At 39.1% G+C, this 27,813-nt stretch overlaps 1 long non-coding RNA gene across 1 annotated transcript in view; it reads left to right on the top strand.

Annotated features, from left to right (window-relative positions):
- The first annotated feature begins 8,681 nt into the window (after positions 1 to 8,681).
- Positions 8,682 to 27,813, top strand: part of LOC137772939 (uncharacterized) — a 34,438-nt gene continuing 15,306 nt past the window's right edge. The window contains exons 1-2 of the long non-coding RNA XR_011075604.1: positions 8,682 to 8,810; positions 24,223 to 24,278. This is a non-coding gene — a long non-coding RNA (uncharacterized lncRNA). The remainder of the gene's footprint in view (positions 8,811 to 24,222; positions 24,279 to 27,813) is intronic.

Raw genomic sequence — 27,813 nt, forward strand, 5'->3', positions numbered from 1 at the left:
CCTCACTTGAGTGCTTGAAACACGTATTTTCATTTTGGTTTCCTCTTTTATGGTCACTGTCTCTTGCCGTCTATAAGCATACGTTATATTCCGTGTAGCTCAAGCCTTTCTTCTCTGCTCTGACTTGCCTTATCCTAGGAGCCATTCGTCCAGCACAGTGTCACGGGGCACTCAATGCCTAGCATCTCCATCAATACAGCTTTGACAGCCTCAAGGCGAGGTCTTGCTCCACACCTGGCGACTTTCAGGTGGGGTCTGCTGTTCAGCTGCTAACCTTTCTTTGGTAAGAGTTTCCTATACCTTAGCATCACTAAGGACACTTTTTTCTCTTCCTAGTCTCCAAATATCACCCACTCTAGACCTACATGGTTTGGCCTCTTTTCTCCCCTTCGTACAGAAATAATTCATATCCACTGTAGAAAACTTAGAACGCATAGAGAAACAAACATAAGAAGACAAATGTTGTACGTTTAAACACTGCTAATACCTTGTTGTGAGTCTTTCCCATCTTTTTTCTCCATATTTATGGTCTTTAGTTACAACAAATAGAATTACTACTTAGATGGGCAGTGCTTTCCTGTAAGCCATTTGCTGTTTTGTAGAATCAGCTGTTATAGAACTCTAGCCCCTGACCCCAGCTAAGTGGACCAGGGTGAAGCCCAGGCCTGAGCTGGGTTACAGTGAAGTGGGGTTACTGAAGAAGGTGTTTTGCAAGAGACAGGTAAAAGAGACACAGGGTGAGAAGCAGAGGAATGGATGGCAGGACGCTAGAGATGCTCCTTGTATCTGGCACTAATCCTGCAGTGACTTTTGTGGGATAACATTTCTTCTCAGTTCAAACCATTCTTTAGTGGTGAAGCAGTGTCTGAAGGGTTCTGATATTTTCCTCTAACGATGCCCAAGCAAGATGACACTTTTTTTTTTGTAACCTGCTTTTTTCACTTCATGAGTTTTTTCTGTACCATCCTATATCCTCCCAGATTATAATTTTGGTGACTGCACAATGACCACAGTGGATGTCAAATATTTATGAGAGAAGTGGAAGGTCTGGCATTAAATGAGTAGTGAGTTCAAATGCCTATGCTGACACTTGTTTGCTATGTGATTTGGACCGATTATTTAAGCACTCTGTGTCTCAGAGTCCTCATCTGTAAGATGGATAGAACAATATGGTTAAGTGATATAATGAATCCAACATTCCCAGTACACAGTCTGCCTTATAAGTGTTCGGTAGATTTCATCTATTGTTATTAATAATCATAATCATAAGTCCTCTATTACTGCTCATGTAATAGCCCCTATATTTTTCAACATTATAAACAAAGCTGCAATGAACATACTTATAGCCAAATATTTATGCATGATTTTTCCTTGAAATAAGTGCCTCATCAGATCAAAGACTGTGGGCATTCAAAAAGGTTAAAAAAATTTATTGTCATTGCTTTTACTGAATCTTCTATGTTGTCCACATCCCAACCTTTACCATTTTCTTCTTCTTGTTCACAGTTTCAGAGACAACATGTCTCTTTCTGATCCAGCATTTGCTCTCTGGTCACCTTCCAACAAAATTAAGACGGTGTTATATTTGACACTTGAGTTGGGGCTCTGTCAGGAAGATTTAACTCATTCATTGAGTTATTCACTCACATGCCAGGTGCAGATTAAGTTTATATATAGACTATGTTTACAGACTAGGTTTATATTTTCAGGACTGATTCCAGTGTTGCTAACTGTGGAGTGGGCTTTGGAGCTTTGTAGGAAGAGTTCCAGACACTTCTAAAGAAGTCAGATATTGACCAAGGCTTATGATATCTATGAAATCTTTCCTCTTTAGAGAGAGGGACATTTGGAATAGGGACACCTTGATTCTTTGACCTGCCTGGAATGATCTCCCACCTGCAGACCCTACCCTGGCTTTCAGGCTCAGGAAATATCAATGTAAAATTCACTGAGATGCTTTTTTTGAGCCACCCACTGTGCTGGGCACTGGAAAGACAAAGAAAACCCAACATTCTCCTTATCCTTATTGGAGAAGTAGGTGTGCTAACAATTATTGGACCAAGAATGGAGGGGTGCACCTGTAAGGAAATCTCTGAGTCAGGTGACCCAAGAGCCAAGGTCTGCACACAGTTAGCCATTTGGTCCCCAGAGGGTTTTGTTCGGCTCAAAGTTATAGCATTAAAAATCTTTTTCGGTGTCAACAATTAACAACTGGAGGTTTCAGGTAAAAATGCAGATTTCTTTCTTACCTTGAAGAAATGGAAGTTTTGGCAATACTGTATGCTCATTTTGTCATGGCCACAGTGAGGAGTGGCTGACCCTTTAGCCAGGGCATGGGTTCTCCTTTTTGCCACAGTCCCCACCACTCCCTACTGCATTACCTTGTCCTCCTTCACTTAGCTATGCTATCTGTGTGGGCCATGAGTTTGCGACCATTGACTTAGTAAAGGAAGCACTTATTTTTTTCACAAGATATCAGGGAAGACACAGAGAGATCTGCTAGAGAGGAGACCTGCAGGGTCAGCAAGGATTTGCCATGTAGATAGGTGGAAGGTGAAGCATCCATGGCAGTCAGAATAGCACGTGCAAGGGTACAGGGGCTGGAGCCCAGAAGGCCTCCTTGGATGATGACAAGCAGACAAGGATGGTAGGAGAGTTGGGTATTTGAGGGAAGGGATTGAGAGAAAGAATTGGAGAAGCAGGCAAGCACCAGCTCCTGAGCAGCCTGGCACCCCAAAAGAAGGACATTAGATTCTGTCCTTTAAAAACTGGATCTGATGACTGATAGGAGAACAGCTAGCTAAAAGAGTTTCAACCAACAGTGCCCTGACTTCATGGTGGCATCTAGCAAAGCACATTCTGTGCAGACCTCATTAAATCCTGACACCAAGCCCACGAGACTTGGACTTTGATTATCCTCACCCTACAGAAGAAAAAATGCAGGTAGAAGGAGGTTGGTTAAGTGAATTCCCCAGGTCACAGCCAGTAAATGGCAAGGCAAGATGTGGACCCAGGCCTAACTAGAGAGCTTGCAACTTAACCAGCTTCCTTGATAACACCAGTGCTTCAGAACAACTACCCCAGCAGCAAAATCAGGGTTGTATTGGGAGTGGGTGGAGGGAGGCTGAGAGAGCAGAGCTGCTGGGAGACCACTGCAGTGGCCAGCGAGAGAGCAGGAGGCCTTCACCAGGGCAACACTGGTGCGTGCAGAGGAGGCTACGGGAGGCCCAGAGGAGGATGAGTCAGCGGGATCCTCCTTCATGAAACCTGCCAGCCATAGGAGTTTTCTCTCCCTCCTTTGAATTCTCGGAACGCTCTGTGTCTCTTTCCCAGGACCTGCTTTGGCCACATCCCCGTAACAGCTGTATGCATCTTATCACATCTTGTATATTTTAAGTTGCTAAAGGGCAGGAGGAATTATGCTTTATTTGCCTTAATAATTTTTTTTTTTTTTTGGATTGCTGAGCACAGGGCTTTCGTAAATTCCAAAATTATCTTTTTCAGATCATTTCTCCTTATGTATGCATTTTAGAAGTTCGTGGCAAGTTAAACACTTTTCCTTTAAAAATGTGAAAATAATTTCTTTCCATGATCTACTTTAAAATACATGAGGAAAAGGAAGACTGGGAAGCTGTTTAAAAGCAGCAAACCCTTTAAGAGTCAATGTCACATTTATTGCTATAAAATATTTTTCTCTCTCTGTTAGACATCTGGTTCCCATTACATACAGTATTGGGTACTTGAGTTCACCAGCCATTTTGCATACCAAGCAGTGTGTCTGTGAAATCCCCGCTGACATCCACCAGTACGTATGTGCAGTGTGCAATTCTTAACTTTACATTTACAGGCAGCGCTTCTATCACCAACTTCATTCTTACCTATATGTTTTCGAGGTTATTTTGTTCATACTTAAGGCCCAAATTGCCTACAACTGAGAAATGAAGAACTTCAAAACCATGGAGCCTTTGCTTTATACTATCGTATGGTCCAACTATCTGTAATCTAGTGCTGAAGTCAGTGAAACAGCTAAATCTTAAGTCTATATTTCCTTATAACATTGACCCAGAAATGAGAAACACAATATGGAATGTTTGCTAATGAGTCATGAATTTCATGATAATTGCTTCCACATTCAGGAGAGCTCCCTTAAACCATCTAATCTTGACATATCCTGCAACAATCCCATGTGTTGTAAATGATTTTGTTTTATTTCTTAGGTTACTGTTAAGGGCTTATTTTATGGTTCATTTCATTTTCTTAAAGAAAACCACACACACGTGTACACACACACACGTGCACACACACACACACACATCATAGGGGATTTTTGTCTCAATCTGTACTTTTTGAAATAAAATAATTACAAAACCAAAGGAGCCCTTATCATTTGGTTTGGAAATAAAAATAAACACAGTTAGGAAGAAAGTTGAAATATGGTCTGTTTTAGAGCTCTAATTCAGATCTCAGAATTAAAGCCAGGATAGAGCAATGCCCTGGCAAGTGGCAGTCTGTCTGTCCCTGTCCTCTCTGGACTTGAGAATCTCTAACTGACTGTATGGACACAACTAGCATTCAGTACAGTAATAATGGAAAATTAAATATGACTTTTAAAAACTGCTCATATTATAAAGTGATCTATTAGCATTATACGACTTCAGCACTTAAAGTGACTGATTCTAATTGCACGATTTGGCCTATGGCAAGCATTAAAGAGCTGCAGAATCTTGCGGGTATTTTATCTCTTTGGGGATATTTTAAAGTGAATTTTCTTTGGAATAAAGCTTTGTTCCTGCCATACAAAAGATTGTGTGGAAGAAATCTCTCAGTTCCGACAGAACCAGAGATAATTATAGTTTCTTCTTCTTTGATTCATGAATTAATAAGCCAAATATTAAAAACATTCTTGCATTTTCCCTCCCTTTCTTTTATTAAGTGAAACTCTGTCTTTACAGCTTGTGGCTGTTATCCTGAAGAAGTAAAGACGGATGCCCTTGTCTAATGAGATTTTCTAGCCATCAGAGAGGCATTCTTTTTCTGCACCTGGTTATCATACACAGTCCTTCTGCATCTTTTCTGTGCAAGCCTGTGGATTGCTAAGATGATGTCACAGTGCCATACCTGGAGCTGAACTCGATTTAAACAGGTTATCACAAAACCACGGGAACTTCCGAGAAGGTAGTCTTCTTAGACGTACCTATCCAAGGTTTTCAGTTTTCAGAAAAAAAAAAAAGGATGAATATGGGGGAATGTCATTCATCTTTGAATTTGACTTTATGTTTATGATATCTACAGGGTTTTTCATAATTTTCATCATATGGCCTCCAGGAAGTTTATTAATCGAATAGTGTTGGAAATTGAAGCTTTTCATGCTGAGGAAGTTCTTGTCGACCTTCCATGTTTAAGCAGTTTAAGATAAACTGCAATTTCACCTTAATCTACATACATATGCATTTCTTGTTGGTGGTTTTCAGATCTCCCAATAGTAGAAAAATTGCCTACTATGCTTCAGACTTTTGATGTCATGACACACATTGCTATCCATGTAACCACGAGTGGACACTTGAACATGTAATTTAAAAACTCCAGGAGCACCATTGGAGCGTACACAATAACCATATTGGTTTAAAACATCTTTTTTTTAAAAATTGACATTTTTTTAAAAGGACGGTGCTAAGTAGAAGGAAGTTTAAAGGCACTCTGGCTTCCTGTGAGTTTTTCACTAATAGTTCCCTGTAGCCTGTAATTGCTCTCTATCTTCCAAAACCTGGGCTCTGCAGAAGAGACAGAGATATTTGTTATTGACCTGACAGGATAAAAGGAAAATAGGAGAGAAGATCATAGCCATCGGCAGTTTGTTTATGAAAATACCATTTCGAGGATATACTTGAATCAGGCAAAAGTAATGCATCTTGTTCCTCTCCCAGCGTATTTTAAATGCCAGCCTGGCTGGACCAAAACAACAGTGCCCAGAATTAGGGCATTACCTTTCCTGCATGCTGGTGTGGTGTATGACAGCATTATTTAATCATTAGATTTTTCTCAGCTATTCTAAAAATAGATATGAAAATTAAAAGTACAAATATAAAAATATATAGATGTATAAGAGCAAAAAATTAAAATTTGTTTTTAAGCCATTATAATCTTTTATTTTAAAACTGTTTTAAACTCACAAGAAGTTGTAAAAAGAATTCAGAGACATCCCCTGTTCCCTTCACTCAATTTTCCCAAAGATAACATCTTACATAACTACAGTACCTTGTCAACATTAGGAAATTGATTCAGTACTGTTAACCCAGTTATAGACCTTATTTGGAGCTCAGCAGTTTCTACATACATTCTCTTTTTAGTTGTGTATTAATATGTAGAAATACATTAACCATCAGTGTTAAGGGATCATCTTTCACCAATGAATATTGATGGTATGCAAGATTCTCAGGTGATGTGGTTCTATATATCCTGTGGCTGCCTAAAGAGAAGGTGGAGTCATTGGCATTCATGAAGATCCTTTATATTAATTACTTTGTCCATACATTACTTAACTAAACAATTAATCAATCCTATATCAAGTGCCAACTGGAGATACAGAGATGGTGACATTGCTCTCAAAGAACTCACAGAGGGAGATTGAAAAAAAAAATCCACAATGACAACACAGTGTTGCAGACCATAGTACAAATGAAACAAACCAACATTACTAGGCACCTACAAGTGTCCGGCACTGTACCAGGCATTAGCGATTAAGTGGTCACTAAGATGCATGCCTCTCCTGCTCTGTGAATCTTACTGCTGTGTGGAGGAGACAAGCCATTAAGAAGTACTGACAGCAGAGGGCCCTAACAGGGGGTTCAGAGTCGGTAGGTCCTGACCGGGTCAAAGGGTGCAGGACAATGACTCAAGAGCGTGTCATGTAGTCCAGTCAGCACTCCAAGATATTGAAACTGACTACTTGTGGGATCTTTGGACCAGCTCCTACTCCATTTCATTCAGAGCCTATGTATCATCTAGCTTTGCTGCAGCATTTGAGCAGATGTCTTGGTCTCACAAGAACAGTCATTGTTTCTTAGAACTGACTCAAAAGTCAGTCTTTGGTGTCATACCTGCTATGCCAGATCCCCCCCCATCAGCACTGGTGGGCCTGGTGCTGGGCTCACACAGGAAACAGGTTGGAGAGAGAGCTCTGTTTTCTAGCAGTAAAGGGGAAAATGTTCCCTAGGGCATGGTTGGTAGCCAGTGCTAGAGAAACAAAACCATTGTATGTTTCTTTCTTAACAAATTGAGGCTCTTTACTCAAACTGTGACAACATTGTCACCAAAAAGCTCACTGCAAATATGATCAGGGGCCCCTCCTGCTTAGAAACCCTCAGTTGCTTTGCATTAGATTGAAGGTACTGTGGTCTACAAGCCCCTACATGGACTACCTACCTATGTCCTCAGTTTCAACACATTATACTTTACTTCCAGTTCCTAGAGGTCCAGTCACACTGGCCTGTTTAATGGTCCTTTAACTTGCTAAGCTGTGTTCTACTCCTGGGCCTTTGCACATTCTGCTTCCAGAAAGGCTTTCCCCCCATTCTCTAAACATTCATCTATAACCCCATTCTTCAGGCTTCTGTTGTAAGACTTTCTATATTGAAGCACTTGTCTATATCAAGATCCCACTATGAGTCCCATTTTATCCTCACTTCTACTCCCCACGTGTATTATATAGTATGCAATCTTGTCTTCAATGGTGTGATTATATAGGTGTCTCCCCCACTAAATTGTGAGTTCCGTGAGGGTAGCGATGATGTCTATTTTTACCATTATCTCCTCAAGACTCAAAAGTATTTGTTGGGACTTCCCTGGTGGCGCAGTGGTTAAGAATCCGCCCTGCCAATGCAGGGGACACGGGTTCGATCCCTGGTCCAGGAAGATCCCACATGCCGTGGAGCAACTAAGCCCGTGCACCACAACTACTGAGCCTGCGCTCTAGAGCCCGCGAGCCACAACTACTGAGCCTGTGCGCCACAACTGCTGAAGCCCGTGCCCAACAACTACAGAAGCCAGTGTGCCTAGAGCCCAAACTCCACAACAAGAGAAGCCACCGCAATGAGAAGCCCGCGCACCGTAACAAAGAGCAACCCCTGCTCACCACAACTAGAGTAAGCCCACGTGTGGTAACGAAGTCGCAATGCAGCCAAAAATAAATAAATAAAATAAAAATAAATAAATAAACTTATAAAAAAAAAGTATTTGTTGAATGAATTGTTGAATGGACGGATGAGTGACTAAATGAAATAATCATATATCCCCTCATTTCTCCTATAACTTTAGGTATTGTCACATCTGGGATTTGGACATACTTTTACACTGTTTCCGGATCATTTGTTTTGGGCTCATTTCTGGTGTCTTCTCTTTCTCCAGTTCAGGCAGGAATAGTTTTTCATAGGAAATCATGGCTGATGTGATTTTTATCTTTGATTTTTGCCTACTCCCATAGGCTTCTGCTTTGGATATTTTATTTGATAGAGTTGTCATTTCAAGGCCCCTTCTACAAGTGGCATACCATGGGTCAGCTGCCTATCTCTCATCAAAGTGGTGGCCCTTCCTTTGCAAGAACAGCCCAGAACTGCTTTGCTAATCTCAGGGCTCTGAGTCATGAGCATGGCACTTTAGTATGCTGGGGATCTGCGGCAGATAGGTCCAGCACACCCTTGAAAGAGTTTGTATTTTCTGGATTCTGGATCCAAATCCTGTCTTCACTGGCTTCAGGATGGGAGAGGCCATTACTGGGATGAAGGAGGCTCATTTGTGGAGATCAAATCAAGGAGGTATTTGGAACAGGGGTAGAGATACAAGTCAGGGACTATTTCTAAAGAGAAGTGATCTTTGAGCTGATTCTAGATTGATGGTCAGGGTTGAGTTAGTTCTATGGGAATGTGTGACAAGGGGTAAGAGTCGGGCAGAGGGCATGTGCAAAGGTCTTGGAGAGATGTTTGGTGAAAAGACTCAACCGAATCTCTGGAAAATTTGGATACAAACCCGTATCTCTTAAAAAGAGTGGTCCTTGCCCTATACCTCAAATTTGAGTTATCTAGATAATTGCTTCAATTTTGTGGCTGATATCTCTCCAGTCTAAGCATATGTTTGTAATCAAATATAGATTATTTATCTTAAATTTAGGTAGCGAGGTAACAATGCAGTGTGAATTCTATCCCTTTCTTAGTTGGTGTTTATAAAGGGGTGTGTGTGTATGTGTGTGTGTGTCTTTACACTCATTTGTCAGTCTTGCCCAGGTACAAATAAAGATTGAAAGGACTGTTTATGGTAAGAGCTGTAGATTCTGGAGAGTTACTGCTAATGGTGACTTTGCAGCTAGTAAAGAGGCAGCATGGCCTGACAGAAGGAGCTCAGATTTTGGAGTTCAAGGCCTGGGGACAAAGATCAATTTTGCATTTACTGACTTGTGACTTTAGGCAAGTGACTTAACCTCTCTGAGCCTCAATTATCTGCCCTCTAATTTTGGGGTGATAATAAAATTATTTGCCTCATTTATCTCATAGGATTATTTATATGATGTAATTTATGTGCAAGAACTGCAAAAACTATGAAGCATGGTAAATGTGAGTCATCATTGTTATAGAATAAATGTACTCAAAAAAATGTGACAAGTTTCAGCAAGGAAGTGCTGTAAGAGTGGAGGATACCTTCCCAGACCTAATGTCACTTGAAAGTTTAGTATATTTCCAATACGGCAGCAATGTGGCAGCTAGACAGTCAACCATTTCAAAGAGCAATGAAAATGTACATTTATTATGTTGTAGGTTTATAATTTACACAGCAGTTTAATGTTGTAAAAGTTAAGGAGAAAGCCCCCAGATAAGGACTGGTAAGAACTTTTGATTTTTAGCAAGAAAGGTATCAAGTAAATTTTCCTGAAATATTTCTGAGTAGCTCATTTTGTGGTACTATTGGAAATTACGTGACATTACTATTGCTTTATAGGGTATAGTGATAAACTTTCCCAAAAGGTTTTATTTAACCAGGAACTGGGAGGAAATGCAAACACATTTTATATGTAACAAAAGACTATCACAAACATTAATTTTAAAATATAGCAAATCTAAACATGCATGCTCAATTCAGCATTAAGAAACTAGTGAGATCCTTTTGCTAATAAAAGTGATTTTTTGAGAAAAGCAAATAGGGTTCACAGTAAAGAAGAGAGAGTTGGATTTATTCAGATTACACAAGCCCAGGAAGTGTCTGGTGGGTCATACAAACTGGGTTATACATGAGTGGCAGGGAATTTTCGACCAAGCTAGATTTTTTTGTTTTGTTTTCTTTTTCCTTCTTTTCTATTTCTATCTTGCCAGTTGGGACACGTTTCTTCCTTTACTCTTGAGACTCTCATGAATGAAACTAAAACAAATATTAAAATATTGCACATGGGGAGCAGAAATGGCTTTGGAAATGCACCAATATCAAGTGATTGCATTCATTGGCTCACTGGTCAAAACCTTAATCAGCTGGCTTGTGTAGGAAGCTGAAGAATATTTTCTTGACAACTTATGAGATCAGAGTTTTAGATCTTGAAAAGACAATAATTTTTTTGGGGGGGGGCTGCAGTCCACTTAAAGATGGCTATATAATTTATACATTGTGTAGGGCTAGCTAACTTCAGCCACCCAAGAGTAGAGACTGAATTGGTGTTCTAGAACCAACTGGGGAGATAAAACACACATTATGGTCACCTGGAGTCTCACTGGACATAAGGTCACCACAGAACACTTTGCCAAAGTGTGCCGGGGTCTTCACTGATTCTGAGTGCTGCCCAAGTATTATCACCTCATCCACCCCAGAGCCACCCAGCAGCTAGATGGCTCTTGAATATCAGAATCCTGCTCTCACCACTACCTGGGAAATGTTTCTCCGTTTTTAGCAGAGAGTCCTTTCCACGGAAGTTAACCCGCAGTTAGAGGTTGCTTACCTCAAGCCTCAGAATGCACACACTGCATCTTTAAGAAATAGTTTACTTCTGAATCAGTAAACGCACCAGACAAAGCAGCCATTACTTATGCATTCCTGCATACCCAGCAAGGTGAAAATAATAGAATAAACATCATATACTTCATTATGATATCGGTTTACACTTCCAGGGTACACAAAAAGAGGCCATTTCATCAAGCTAATTGCCTGAAAGTAAAAGAGAGAGAACTTTAGCTATTAGTCTATTATGGGGCTTTTTTCTTAATCACAAATAGGGGCCATGTGTCCCTGGGGGGATGTGTATTCTAATTTACAATTGAACTACAGATCAGAGCAATCAATCTTGGGCAGCACTTTTACAGTGTAATTGCTGCAACATAACAAATAAGAAAAAAAAAAAAAAAAGGAAGAAGAAGAAGAAGGCCTGAGCTTCAGCTTGAGGTGGAGATATTTCCAGGCACTAGTTCAGGGTGGGAGGGAGAGAAGAAACGCCTCAGACATGAATATGCAATGAGGGCTCATTAGTGGCCTAGTGTTGCCATGACGAATGGCATTATCCCCGGCCTGGTGCTGCCTAAACATGAATTTTATAACGACCCATTTATCATGACTTGTCATGGGCTTCGGTACTGTACTTTCTTCCAGCTCACACACCTTTCCCTATTCTGATGGTGGAAATCTTCCTTTTTATTATTATTGTTTCCTTTTGTATTGATTTCTGGCTCTTCACAGCAAGTGTTCACACAGAGCCACATGCTGGTGAGTGATTGTGACTGTGACTTCAGAAAGTTGAGGAGCTACAACCTGGTTACTCATTCCATCTTCTCTATAGTCACATCATTGAGAAAAAAGTCAGACTCAACTTTTAAAGAAATTTCTTAATGTGGGAGCTTTTTTGTACTGTAGTGTTCCGACACTACAGACTTTTTTTTAAACTTAAAATTAACCAGGTTTGTCTTCTGTTCGGTTATTTCCTTCCCTTTTTTTTGTACTTCAAGGAACTTTTCATATCTTAAAAGTAGAACTCAAAAGTTTTGGGGTTTTTCTTCCCCCAAATCTTGGAGTCATGACAAAAAAGTCTAAGATGAAAATGCTTGAAAGGTTTTTAGTGCTTAGTGTTTTACAAATGCATGAGTTGATTTCTCACTTAGAAACACTCTTATCTTGTGGGAGGAAGGTTGGCCTGTTCTTTGATGAAAATTTCTCAGGACGTATGTTTTGCTAATAGCACAAAACCATAAAATCCATCTCCCTTGATAGAAACCACGAGGTCTGTTTGAATATTTATCAGCCACAAAATTTCTATATGCAAACTTTTGAGTCTTTGCCATTGGCCAGGAGGGTGGGTGAGTCCATCAAAGTGAAGTGCACCAGTGGGTCAAGAATATGGTTCTAGATTGGCAGAAGTGCCCTATAGTAATACAGACCCAATCAATGGGACCTATGATTAGTCTATTTAGTTACCAAAGTGAGTATCCCTAAAATTATTTCTCCATTCAACCAGATGAAGTGCAGGAAGGGCATAGGTGCGCAGAGGAGTATAATCTGGTGTTGTTTTGCACACGCAGGAATTATAGTCATTCCTGTATACAATTTGTAAACAGTAAATAGTTGACCAGATCTTCTTGAGTGTGGTTATCTCTATTGTGCCCCTGGATTCCATATGAACAGTAACAATACTTTTACCTATTAATACTTAAACATTAATAATACATTAAATAATTGTAAAATATTTTATAATTAATGAAATTTTGTATCTGCAAAGCATTTTGAAGTTCCAAATTTCTTTCATTAGATCCTTAGGTTGACTGGGGACAGGATTATTATTCCCATTTTGAAGAAGAGAAAATTGAGGCTCAGAGCTTAAGCGATGAGCTCAAGGTCACACAGTTAAAATGGAAGTGCTGGGGCTCAATGTCAAGTCTTTCAATTCCTAGGTCAGAGCTTCTACATACCCAAAGTCACCAGGGCAGAAATTGTTCCTAAAATGTCATCATCTCTTTTGGGATTTAGTAAGTTGGGAAAGGAACCCATTGAAAAGGTGGCCATCATTTACACTTGAGAGCCTGTGATTCTCCTATACTATGTACTAGAATTGAAATTAGCACATGCATGTCAATTAAGTTGCCATTCCAGCCATTTAAGTCAAATTATCTTTCATCATTTAAAAATGCCGATAGGAAGTGTTTTGTAACAGAAAGACTTGAGCACCATTCTAGCTGGTGGTCTTGTGTTATGAGTCTGCTGGGCGTTATATTTTTTGCTTCTTTGTGTTTTCCCCCATGAATGAATTAAACAAAATTTTTAGAAAAAATTTGGTGAAGAAAGGATTCAAATATTGGCAAACGATATTAAAGAACACTGTGATTACGACTGAACAGATTAAAACTGTGTCTGTATGACACCAAACATCTGGATGAAAATGGAAAAAAATAGTAAAAAACCTTGATGTTTTGTTTACTTGACACCATACATCTGGATCTTTAAAAACATCTGGGCTTTTGACTCTTTTTCTCCCAGGTTCTATCTGGGTGTTTGACATCACGTACAGAAAGGTGAAAAATTAAAAAAAAAATTAATATCGTTATTACTGAATTAGATAAAATTATTGTATTTAATTAATCTGCAAATATTAACTAATTATTCTGTTTAACATAACATATAATGACTACAATTCTCCACCGGGCAAATAAATACAGAAAGAAAGATATAATTAGGTGATTTAAGAATAAAACTTGGCTTCAGGCATATTGAAATCTTGGTCATAGTTTACTGACAGCAATTTCCTTGGGCAGAAATCTTTTTAGGTGCTCAGACAACAATTTTCTCTCCTGGTGAGTAGTTTCCATGTGTTAGGAGGATCTGTTAATTTACAATGTGTTTTGACAATAGTAAAATTTCGTAAACACTTAATAACATATGAGATACATCTAGTAATAGACATTTGCTTTGCCAAGTGATTATCCAGCCTGATAAAATCAGTGTAAACCCACTCTCTAAGTAGCCTTCTGATATGCCCGAGGCTGAACCCCAAAGAGGAATCAACTGAAACGAACTTCAAAGACTTCACTGCAATGAAAAGCACCTTATGTGACTGACATTTTTTTGTGATCTCATCTAAAAAAAGTTATCATAATTATTGAACATTTCCTCTGCAGCTTATTCTCAATCCAATCAGTTATAATGAAAATAGTCTGCTTGCTTTTTAGATTCTCAAGTTTTCGAAATGATTAGTGCTTCCTTGAGATATCCCATTAATTGCACACACAACCCAGATGAAAAGCCTGAAACCCAAGAGTATATAAAAAAAACATAAGGTTGTTGCAATTTAAGTGCCTTCAAAAGATCTAATTTGATTTTTAAAAGCAATTCTGCAGATGTGAAAATTAAAGGCAGGCAGAAACAGATACGGTTTAATGAATGTGCAGGTTAAGAAACATTTAGAGGTTTCAGTAGCCTTCCTCTGAATTTTTTCTTTTTTTTAATTTAGCTGTTAGGTTGGGAAGATTGGTCCCACAACACAAAAGAAACTGCTGAATTTTATGGGTTGCTATTTCCTTACCAAATTGCTCCATTTTTCTTGCCCAACCTATTTCTGAAGCAACACGGTATTTCTGTGTGCAGACGTTCAATCCTAATACCTGTCAATCAGATTTCAAGTTCTAATAAAGTTAAAGGGTCTCTCCACTTGATTTGTCTTAGCTGCTTCATCTGTGAGCCCATTCCCCCTCTCACCAGGAGCAAATTGTGCACTTATTCTCACTTAAAGAAAGAAAGAATGAAAGAAAAGAAAAATTTTAAAAACCCCTTCTACTGGTTCTAATGACATCTTCAGTCATTAATGAGTTAATAAAAATCTCAAAGTCATCTGGGGCTAGATAAGGAGGAAGAAAGAAAAGTATTGTACTGTAATGACAGGCTCCCTGGCTGCCCTCTGAGATGTCATGAGTCAGTCATGTTAAGAATGTGTGCGTCCAATCATCTACTGATTTTTATCAGCAAGCCCTCCAGCGGGAACTGACAAGGGGCAGTCTGGGAGTCACAATGAATAAACAATGACTTTTTGGATTGTTGGGGGCTGTGTAATAGAGCGAGGGGTTTATATATACTAAAACATGATGACATTAGCAATCAATATACCAATTACTGTACAAGTTATTGGATGAGGCATTCACGGGTCTTCAGCCTCCTTGCACTTTGAAGACACCTTGAGCATGGAAGAGACTCATGCACAGAGGCAGGCAGGGGTCCAAGACCTGAGGCCCCAGTCTAAAAGGTGAGCCCTGCTCCTCTGGCTGAGGTAGTCCAGACCTGGATGTTTCGAATGGCTTGGGGAGTTTATTAAAAATAGAGATTCCCGAGTCTCCTTCCTAGAGATGCCATCACAGGAGTCTGGGACCGGGCTGCCACTTGGTGTTTATAACAAAGGCTCCAGGTAACTCTGATTAGGCAAGTTCAGGAGCAAATTCTCAGGCCCCTGCCCAGTCCCACTGAAACAGAAACTCTGGAGGTGTGGCTCGAGATCTGTTTTTTTTTTTAACATAGCCTCTAGGTGGTTCTGATGCTCCCTACTGTTTGAGAACCAAGGCTGTAGAGCAAAGATCCTTGCCAGGGGGTTGTCACCCAATGCTATCATTCATGTCCTCTCAGGCACCTCATGGGTAATTTTCTACTCATACTAGTTAAGAGGCTGAAGTGTGCAAATGATTTACTTAAAAAATTAAATGAGGGTAGATCCAAGCTTATCTCCATAATCACGTCACTCTCATTCACTTGCACACACCACTAGGTTTTCTTGCATGACATTGATGTCTGAGTGATTTTGATTACAGAAGGGGAAGGAGAAACTTGGCTTGTGTCTTATTATTTAAAATAGAGGACTTCCCTGGTGGTGCAGTGGTTAAGAATTTGCCTGCCAATGCAGGGGACAGGGGTTCGACCCTTGGTCTGGGAAGATCCCACATGCAGCGGAGCAACTAAGCCCGTGCGCCACAACTACTGAACCTGTGCTCTAGAGCCCGAGAGCCACAACTACTGAAGTCTGTGTGCCTTGAGCCCGTGCTCCGCAACGAGAGAAGCCGCCACAATGAGAAGCCTGCGCGCCGCAACGAAGGGTAACCCCTGCTTGCTGCAACTAGAGAAAGCCCGCGCGCAGCAACAAAGACCCAACGCAGCCAAAAATAAATAAATAAATTTATAATTAAAATAAAATAGAAAGGGAAAGTGGGTTTGTGAGTAATCTTACATAAAAAGGAATCTGTAAGAAAAATCAAGGTATGTGAAGCATTTATTTACTAATAAATACAACTGATATTCATCTGTGCATTCAACGCCCACAGGTGCTTGTGTAGATTAGTGAAATCTACTTAAAAAAAGAAATATCTATATATATGTATATATACCTATATCCATAGAACATGCAGCTACCCCAATTAGGAGAGGAAAGTGTGCACGATTCAAGGCTGGTGTATTGCAAGGAGGAGGCCTTCTTGCAGTGAGGTTAGGGATTTCTCTTATTTTGGCAGAGTGTCTTACTGAAGGGGCAGTCCAGAGCTTGCTAGACTTTTGGAAGAGGTGGACTGGTCTGCCAGATGTGCAGTAAGTTTAAATCAGTGTTTCCCAGAGTATGTTTCAAAGAACGATTTCCAGGTCCTAAACGTTAATACAAAAAATAAAAAAAAAATGTCTGGGGTCAAGCGAGAAACACTAGGTACACTGGATTAGAGGGATTGTTTGCAGCAAGGGCCTCTAACACATTTCTATGTGCTGTGATTCTCCAAAAGAGTGTTGTTGCCTAATGGATGTGATCAGCAAAACCCTTTTATAAAGGATAATCTTGTAGAATTAGTGTTTAGGGGAGTAACCTTTAGGAAACATGCATTCACATCTTCTAAGATGGCAAACACCTGTGGGTAGAAGCTAGTTATTCTCTGTGTTGTGTAATAAGGAATCTCTTTGTTATAATTTATTAAACCCTGTATGTCTGGTGTCCACATTAATTATGTGGTGGCTTGAAGCCAACAAGCAGGTTCCTGTAGTCATCACCAAAGAGTTAAGTAAGCTGTCCAGCTGCTGATGGTCTGGTTAAATCATCCTTGAATTGTTGGCATATGTCCCAGAACAGGTACTCATTAAAAACAAAAACAAAAACAAAAACAAAAACAAAAACAAAACCACAAACCTGGATTTTACTACTGCGATTACATTGTGTTTTCACAAATGAGAGATAATTCCATCACAGTTCCTTGCATGTACCCAGAAATGTCATACAAAAGCAGATGTGTACCTAGGCTGGTGTTGGAAAGTCCTTCTGCCCTTCCCCCTCGCCCCCCATGCCCCACTGACAACATCGCCCTAACTGTTTCCACTATACTGGGGTCCAGATGGTGGCAGCTGTGGCAGCATGTTGGCTCCTACACTGGCTATTCCTGAAGGTGACAGGAGGTTGGGGATGTGTACCACGAAGGTCAGGCCAGTAGGGATCTTAAGCACATCCTTGGTTATAAACATCTCCTCTTGAAGCTCTTGCCGGAGCTGGCCGTTAATGCCAAATGTTAATTCTTGCTGGGGACATGATGTCTTATAAATGTTATGAAAGAATATCATTTTTCCTGTAGAAGTGAAGGTACTTTTAAGGTCATGTTAAGCAAAGGATTAGTTTCCCAAGTCACATCTGTAGGTCACGTGCTTGCCTATAAATCGCTTCTTTGCTAAAATCTCACCCCATCCCCCCATGGTGACACAAGAGTTGGAAGGAATTCTCACATGGAAGAAAGAAGAGAACTGACATTTGAAAGATGGGGAAAGATGAAAAATAAACAAACAAAAAACCTAAACATAAAACAATCCTATCACCCGTGCTAACATTTGTCAGCTTTTCTTCATAGTCCTACAAGTCTATGCAAGACCCAGAACTCATTAGGATGTGTCTCTGAACTAAAAATAATAGAGCAGATTCAACTTTGGGAGGTCTCAAAGCCCTTTTTTCTCATCTCCTTTGTAAATATATCCTTGTTGGCACAACATGGGCTTCCCAGCTTTGGAGCTATAAGGCGTTGGTGGGAGGGGCTTCACTTTCCACTCTTGGAGGAAAGAGCAGAAGTTCAGCAAAGTTAACCGAGGTCTACCCACCACTTGTCTGGTTTGTTATGGAGTTGAATATTTCTCCCCTCTCTATTCTTTGAAATGTTTTGAATTAAAATAGCTTACTCAAGGTCACTGAAGGCATATGGTCCTGCTCAAAACTTTAAACAAAACATTAGTTTTTACAACCTTTTGTAATTTGGTATTGTATACAACATGGTTATATGCAGAGTTTCTGTAATCTTTTCAGTGGGTGACAGAAATATGAGAAGCAAATTTATAAGCCATTTAGTGAAGCATTTAATCAATTTCATGCATAGGAAATAACTCCAATGGCTTTGCTTTATCAATCTTTCTCTCCAGGAGAACTCCAATCCATATGATCTCCAAACACTGGCTGGGGGTGGAGGTGGGGGAGTGGGGGATGATGGAGAGCAGGGACAGGGCTGGGGAGGGGTGAGAGTTTTCACAAACCTTGCAATGCTCTTCAAATATCAGGGACTTCTGAAGTCTGCCTAACTGGGTTGCCAGCAACTCTGAGCCTTCTGGAGGCTGTTAATGTATTTCAGAAAGCAAGCACGGGTCTAATGTTTAGAGGAAGTTTTCAAGGCCTTTTACTGCAAAGTTATTCATTAAACACCCTTTTTCCAGAGTGACTCTCATGTGCTCAGCATGACAGACTGTTCAACTTTTAGGTTCAAAGAAATATTCAGTGGTGATTACTTTCAAACACATGAAAAATAAAACGACTTACATGAAAACTTACTTCTGAGAATTAAGGAGTCAAAGCAAGGTGACCAAAATAACTGAAAATCCACCAAAGTGGACTGTTACAAGTAGATATATTTGAGCATTTTTCAGAATATTTGAACTGTCTTTTAGGGTTCATGTTCTGATTGTCTTTTGAATTGCTGAAAAGATAAATCCAGCTCTTGGCTACGTAGTGGGTTAATATTTTCTTTTCTGTCATGTGCTAGAATCCCTCTTATAACACTACCCCAACACCATCAAGTTTTTAAGTGAAAAAGTCCTAAGGGATCAAAAGAAGATCTTGCGATAATCACTACCTGCTAAACTATATTAAAATTGCATCAGCTCTACCTTGTCCTCGAAAATTAGAACTGATAGAAAGGTACGATAGACATAGTCTCTAATTTGGAAGATAATTTGCTTCCACTTATTTCTAAACAAAGAAAAATATTTGAGTGAATAAATTCCAATCTAGATTATTTGGAGTTGATGTGAAATCAGCGCCACTGATGGATTTCATCTCAGGAGAATATAATGTTTCACGTTCCGTTTTAAATATGACATAAATGAGGATTTTCCTGCGTTGGTAATTCAGTAGCATGCGCTTGGATATTTATTTTGCCAAGTTATTTAAGCTGTGAGGGCTGCACCATTATATTGAACAGAGTGGCTTTGGTAATCATACTTAAAATTGGTAGCTCTAATGGAGATTGCCAATGGAGGTTTGCTTGTCTGTCTGTCTATCATCTATTACTATTCAACCACTAACACCTGGATTAAAGCTCACTTGACTAAAAAAAATGAATTATTTTAGAGGAAAGATGTCTTTGGTATAAAACATGTGTCATATTGTAAATATCATTATGCAGTTGATATTTTCACTCATCAGTGTCTTGGAGAGCTTACCTTGTTAGTGAACAGATACACATCATTCTTTCTGTTTCTAGATTGCCATGTTATGGCTAGTAACATAGCCATATTATTCCTGTACAATCAATATACAGGAAGATTCTTTTCACCTTTTTGCTATTATAAACAGCACTGCAGTGAATATCCCTGTACTTACTTCCTTATGTGCCCAAATATTTCTCATGTGCTCATATGCACAATACTCATTTGCTATGAGTATTTTTCTAGCATGGCTACTTAGAGTGAAATTGCTGGATATGCATATTTTATGTTTTAATAGTTACTGCCAAATTATTTACCAATTTTAATTCTCAGTGAGTCCTACCAGAATCTCTGACACAACTTTTCTCCACTCTACTTAAACCCACACGTCACTCTCATTTTTTCTTTACTTTTCTTTTTTTTTAACATCTTTATTAGAGTATAATTGCTTTACAATGGTGTGTTAGTTTCTGCTTTATAACAAAGTAAATCAGCTATACATATACATATATCCCCACATCTCCTCCCTCTTGTATCTTCTCATTTTTTCTTTAACATTGCCTTTGTTTCTCCAAGAAGATGGAGAACATCCATAGTGACTTTCTCGCTGAATTTTCCTTCTTCCAGGGCAGGCGGGGCCAGGCAGCCTAATCACTTGCCAGATATTGAGAAATTGGGTGGCTCATGTCCGCTGAGGTAGTCAACCATTCAGAGATTGGGCAGCATTAGTCAAAAAACCAAACCAAACCACACCTATTGGTCCTTTTCAAATGTGGTCAGAAAGTCAATGACACATTTCCATTTCAATCACAACACTGGTGCCCAGGTGCAAACAATTGTTTCAGCCAGTTTGATACCTGAGGCCTATAGATTTTTACTATTTTAGAAGATGGCCTTGTAACAAAGTGGTGTTTGCTTACGACTTAGGGCCTGTGAAGGAGATTGTCCTGAGAACATATTGCTAAGAACAACTTTCTTGTCCCCTTCACCCAATGATTTCTGTTCCTCTCTTACACACATGTCCTCCTCTCCCTTCTTACTCCTGCCTCTTCAACCAGCCTCTTCTCACCAGCTCTTAACCATTTGTGGCTCCCTAGTTACTTAGCCTTGTCAGGCCCTTCTCTCTTCCATCCATTTCACCGAGCTAAACCTTTACAAAGCGCAATCTGGTTTTGATTTACTCTTGCTTAAAATACTTTCTTATTATCCAGACTCTTTCTCCTGTCATTCAAAGCCCTCCATGATTTGTCCCCAAACCATCTTTTAAAACTTATTTTTTCCTTCTCCTTTGTTGATCATCTACTTAGCAAAACGACAACAACAACAAAAAGTTGCTTCCCTCAACTTTTCTGCCTCTCCACCCTTCTCATGGCCTGAAATGCCAGAGGAGCCCTTGTCCTCAAAGGTGGGCTACTCCATGAGGCTTCTACTGTCATCCTCATGTTGCACCAAAATAAGTGTCACCATTACTGAGGGGACAATGACAGGTCGTAGAACAGAAAAGGGAAAACAGAAGTCAGATGTTGGGCTAGTTCGCAGTGCAATGGCTGGATTGAGTGTAATCTAAATAAAGGTTAAACAGATTCTATGTGAGGGATAGTAATGTGTTTTCAGTTCTACAGTCTAAAACAGAAAGTGAGAATGTAACCAAATTACAGCTGTATTAAAATGTTAGGCTATAGCACATCTCTAGTTGGCTCTACCCAAGTGCAGGCATCTAATCAGGAAATGGCCCACTATGTAACCCATGAATTGTTTGTAACTCAGAACCTTTCAGTGCAATGAAGCTAACCTCATATGTATTAGTAACTAATATATTTAGTCTATTTATTTATAGTAATTCATACATGAAAATGATACCTTTGGGTCTCAATAGAACATGTGCATTCAGCTGATTTTTTAAGATAAAAAGGATAAATTTTATATAGTTTTCTTTATACTTTTCTGCCTGGTCCCTCTTGTGACTAATGATATACACTTATGGGTAGGCTAATGGAAGTTAGCAAAGTAATCCTGGCTACTTTGGGCCAGCTTTTTCTTTTCTTCAAGGATAATTGTTCAATATTGGGATTGAATCTCTAAAATTAGCTTTTAGAATTTATTTCTCATAATGAAAAATTGGAAGCCAACTCAATGTCCAAGAGTAGTAGATTTATTCCATACACATAGCATATCAAGATTGCAATAAAAGGCTATGAAGTCTATAGCAATATCAAAAAATGTTTGTGATGTACTCTTAAGGAAAGTTAAAAAGCAAACACATACATAAACTTAACTTTATATATATATATATATATATGGACCATGAACTTGTTAGGATGGTAGACTTGCAAGTAATTTTATTTATTTAAAATTTCTTTTAATGTTACAGTAATGAGTCATACTAGCTGTACTGCCCCTAGCTGAGTAGTGAGAATTGGACCAGAGGAGGATAATTCCTTCTTCTCTTATCCCAGGATGGAGGCTGGAGGGGTTCCCCAAGCACAGAAGAGAACAATTGCAAACAAGGAGAAACTGCCCCAGTTGCTCTCAAGGAGCCTGGTTTAAACAAACACTTGTAAGAGAAACCTGAAGCTTCAGCACAGGGTAGAATTCACCATAGCTTCCCCAGCCACTGTAAACACACCTGGGTCTCTGCATCTTGATGGATTGATTATCTTATAAGGGGGCAAAGAAAACCAGCAGATGGGATTGGAAATGTGGGAAATGGGAGAATTACTGGGAATTTAGAGATGTGCAAATGGTGATTTACTTTCCAAATATTTTAAAGGTGAATTTTGGAAATGCTTGAAACACTTGATAGCCCGTGAATTAGATGTTGAATTTCAACAAAATTTATGAGAAAATTTTAATTGGGTATTTTGTAATCCTTGATCAGAGGGTGATGTACATCGAGAACACTAGACTGGGAAGGAAGTTGGAGATAGAAGCCTAGCTGGCTTGGAGTCCTCATGGGTTCGCTAAGAACAGTCTATGTCAAGTTGCCTGAGTTTTTCTGATAGGATTAAGGTATAATAGGAGAGGGATGTTGTAGACCAGTGCTCTTCAGACTTGAATGTGGAGAGGAAATCACTTGGGGGAATCTCCAAAGTTTCTGATTCAGTAAGCATAAGACTATTTTTTCCAAGATTCCCAGGTAATTTTCTTGTGCAATCTCATAAAAAACAACAGCTTTAGACACTGCATCACCAGTCACAAGATCATTAGAATTTTGATTACAACACAGATATATTTGCAACTAGTTGGATCTTTATTCACTCCTAGATGAAGTTAATTACTTCCACCTCTGTACAACTTCCATACCTTGCACATACTTCTATTATTGCATTTTCTATTTTTGTGTGCCTTAGCTTCTCCTGCCCATGCCCTCCTCACCCACACACCCTCGCTGGACTTTGTATGCCTGGTTACTTGCTTTTGAACTGAATTAAACACTGACTCGTTCTGAGTTTCTGAGCTTCGGGCTCTCATTTGTCCATGGACATGATAATACCTTCTCTATCTCCTTTGGCGAGGATCAAATAAGAAGCCTGAAGGAGTGTCCAGAGCCTGATGTAAACCGGTAAGCTTAGGTTCTAGGCTGCTCTCTGCTAAACCTGATGTGACCTCAGACAAGTCATCTGAAGTCTCTGACCCTCTCTCTCTTTTACCAATAGCAAAAAGGTTTTAAAAATATGAAATGCAGGGGTAGTGTGGGAGGGGTAAATTAAGAGTTTGGGATTAACATATATACACTACTATATATAAAATAGGCAAACAACAAGGACCTACTTTATTGCACAGGGAACTCTACTCAATCTCTTGTAATAACCTATAAGGGTAAAGGACGTGAAAAAGAATATATATATATATAAAACTGAATCACTTTGCTGTATACTTGAAACTAATACAACATTGTAAATTAACTATACTTCAATTAAGAAAAATATGAAGTGCTAAATAAACTTGAGAGTTTCATTATTAATGATAAGAAAATACATTACCATTTAATTTTGCAAAATTAACACCCAAAATTAATTGAACAGCATTCATTAATATGTCAATAATTTTTACATGAATTCTCCCCATTGGTCATGTTTCTTATGAATGTCTGAGAGGGGTCCAATATATAAGCATTGCTCACTGGTAGATGATTTGCACCTGGTATATATGATAAATTTCCATCCTGTGGTATGATTCTAGTTGGGAACCATAATTCTGCAGCCTTAGTTGCTGCTGAGGTATGTGGGAATTGCTCTTTTCCATGTTGCGCAAACCCGTTGTGAAAGCAGAGTGCCATCAGTACTGCCTATTTGTCCCTCTCGAGAATTATAGTTTTTAACCCTCTTTGGCTTTGGCCAGAGAAAGAAGCCAATGAAAGAAACATGTTGACTTTGCCTGCTGCCTCCAGGGCCACCTTATCCCACTGGGCTGTGAAATCAACATTCCTGTGATGACTATCTCCTTTGTACCATTCTTTGCCTAAACATTCTTTTCAAAAGTGAATTTCAGAGAGAATAGATACACACAACTTTTTTTTTTTTTTTTAAGGTTAATCTGCCTAACTGAAGACTTTTACTGAAGAAAGTCTAGCTAACAACATATAAGTAAGTATTCATGTCTCAAGGGACCCAGAGAAATGTGAGTTGGAAATAGTAAGGGCATGAGAGGGCTGGTGGGTTAAGAACATGGACTCTGACAACCTGGGCTCTTATTCTGTCTTGACTATCTTTTTGCTGAGTGACCTTAGGTAAGTTAGCTCAGCTGTCCGAGGATTAAAGGAGGCAATCAGTCCTGTTAGAATCTATACTGGTAGGAGCAGAAATCTTTGCTTTGTCCCTCGAATGTACTCCAAATGCCTAGAGAAGTTCTCTGCACATAGTAGGTGCTCAGTTGATGTTTCTTGAATGAATAGTTTCCTCCCAGAGTGACAGAAAATGCCTAGGCTTTTCTCTAAGTTCCTTCAAAGTGTTTCTCCACATTCTCTGAAGGTGCTGCTTCATTGGAATGTTGTTACTATTCTCCAACAGTTAAGTGACCCCAGCATTTTGTTTACTAAGCCAGACAAAAACTAGCGACCCAGTTAAGAGTCTAAACACCCGGTGGACTTTCCCATCATCTGAAGTGTTTATGGACTTGAACTAAAGTAGATGCAACAATTTGAAACATCAACCAAGTTTAGTCTTTTTTTTTTTTTTTAATTTTACTGTTTACAAAACAAGATATTTTATGGATGTAATTTATACATCGAATAGAAGAGGGCTATTCCCAATATTATCTTTATCTTCTAGACATAAATAACAAACAACTCCAGTAATCAAAATTTACTATAATTGTAATAGATTTTGACAGAGTTTATGTATGTATTGTATGCAATGCTAACATAATGCTGCCTTCCAAGGACAGAGGCCAGGATTTCTAGTCTGGCTTTGTTAAATGGAAAAAAAAAAAAAAAAAAAAAAAATGCACTACTGTATATGTAGTTTGTACTACATTCAAGAGATTAATTTTTATAAATAAAATTGTTCATACTGGCTTCTAATCAGAAAACTGAAATTATCTGTGGCAATGTAACCACTAACAACTTATATACTATGAAAATATTTCAATAATTAATGCATGCTCCATCTAGAGTAATTGACAGGAGGTCATAAACGTAATGGGCCATCTGTGTTTGATTTGTACATGAAAATGCTTAAAGGGATAGGCAGGTAGTTCAAGCTTCTCTGACAAAAAAGATCTGTTCCAGTTTCTCCAAGTAGCACAGCCATTTACTATAGGGTGTGTTTTTCTTTCCTTCTTTTTTCTTAAAGTCTTTTCCAGATTTCTACTTGAGCTCTGCATTTCTCACTGCTTCTCATTCTGATGCAACAATCTCTTTTAGAGTTTTGATGCGTACGTGGATCACAGCCATCCTCAGCAATCATACTTGGCTCTCCCAACCATTTCAATAACAACTTAAAAGCCACACATGTGATTAAAAAAATATCAGAGGCTCACTCCAGTGCTGTGACTTAATCATTCATCCTGCTCCCTCTGTTCACTTCAAAAATTTATTTTGCAAATTTGTCTTCTTCTGTCAGTAAACAAACAACCCTTCTTATATCTGTTAAAGAGTAATAGGACCATTAGGAATCTCAGTAAGATTTCTGTAATTCACTCCTTTTGGAGTGGACCAGAATTGTCCTATTTCTGGAACTAAAATGGTCTTGGTGGACATCAGAAGAGGTTCTAGAATTTTCCGTGTAGGGAAACCAAAGAGCATTAATAATTGCCTAGAACATTGTCCTGAGATCCAGACCCAATTCATACAAAACCACATATTCAACTGGAATTTACTAACCATTTATCATCTGCCAGATAATGTGCTAAACAATGATTACGTTGAACTAAACAAACAGGGTGGCGGGGAGCTGGTGGTGGGATGAATTGGGAGGTTGGGATTGACATATATGCATAAAATAGATAACTAATAAGAACCTGCTGTATAGCACAGGGAACTCCACTTCTCTGTACAGTAGAAACTAACACAACATTGCAAAACAACTATACCCCAATTAAAAAAAAAAAGAAGAAGAAAAATACATATCATTTTAACCTTTTTAAAATAAAATAATAAATAAATAAATAAATAAATAAATAAATAAATAAATAAACCAACAAAGTCGCTACCCTCAGGAATCTCACATTCTAGTAAATGCAACTTCTTCCTTTGATATCTTATAGGCACCATAAACTCTATACCTAGAAAACTAAATGTGCTATCTCTCCTGACCAACCCCACCCCTTTCTTTCTGTATTGCCTATTTTGGGAAAATGTGCCACCGTCTACCCAGTTACCCAAGGCAAGAACCTACGATTCTCCTAGACTCTTCCCTTCCTCTTTCTCCTTCACCAAAGCAATTCACAATTTCTGTCAGTGCCAGCTCCTGACCACTGCTTGACTCTGCTTCCGTCTCACCATCCCTACAGCCATACCCTCAATTCACTTCTTAATACTTTTTGCCTGAAACATCGCAACAGTCTCCAAAATTACATTCTTTCCATCTATATTTCATACTATTTCCAGAATGATATTTTAAACATTAAAATGCTAATACAATGATGTCATTTCCCTGTAAAAATCCTTGCTGTAAGAGCTTCAATTGTCTTGAAGACGAAACCCGAACTTCTTAACATGGCAGAAAGGAAGACTTTTGCTAACGTGCACTGGGCCTGATTCTACAGGACCACTTCTTGCCATCTGTCCTGCTCTTTAGTCACACAGAAGTGTATTCCCTGAGCACATCGTGATACCTCAGTGTCTTTGAACATGCAGTTTCCTCTCCCTGGAATCCTTGGAATTCTTTTTTTTTTAACAACTTTGTTGGAGTATAATTGCTTTACAATGTTGTGTTAGTTTCCGCTGTATAACAAAGTAAATCAACTATACATATACATATATCCCCATATCTCCTGCCTCTTGCATCTCCCTCCCACTCTCCCTATCCCACCCCTCTAGGTAGTCACAAAGCACCCAGCTGATCTCCCTGTGCTATGCAGCTGCTTCCCACTAGCTATCTATTTTACATTTGGTGGTATATATTATATAAGTCCATGCCACTCTCTCACTTCGTCCCAGCTTACCCTTCCCCCTCCCCGTGTCCTTAAGTCCATTCTCTACATCTGTGTCTTTATTCCTCTCCTGCCCCTAGGTTCTTCAGAACCATTTTTTTATTTAGATTCCATATGTGTGAGCATACGGTATTTGTTTTTCTCTTTCTGACTTACTTCACTCTGTATGACAGACTCTAGGTCCATCCACCTCACTACAAATAACAATTTTGTTTCTTTTTATGGCTGAGTAATATTTCGTTGTATATATGTGCCACATCTTCTTTATCCATTCATCTGTCGATGGACACTTAGGTCGCTTCCATGTCCTGGTTATTGTCAATAGAGCTGCAATGAATATTGTGGTACATGATTCTTTTTAAATTATGGTTTTCTCAGGGTATATGCCTAGTAGTGGGATTGCTGGGTCGTATGGTAGTTCTATTTTTAGTTTTTTAAGGAACCTCCATATTGTTCTCCATAGTGGCTGTATCAATTTACATTCCCACCAACAGTGCAAGAGGGTTCCCTTTTCTCCACACCCCCTCC

Source organism: Eschrichtius robustus, chromosome 1 (assembly GCF_028021215.1).
Source record: "Eschrichtius robustus isolate mEscRob2 chromosome 1, mEscRob2.pri, whole genome shotgun sequence".
Classification (NCBI taxonomy): Eukaryota; Metazoa; Chordata; class Mammalia; order Artiodactyla; family Eschrichtiidae; genus Eschrichtius; species Eschrichtius robustus.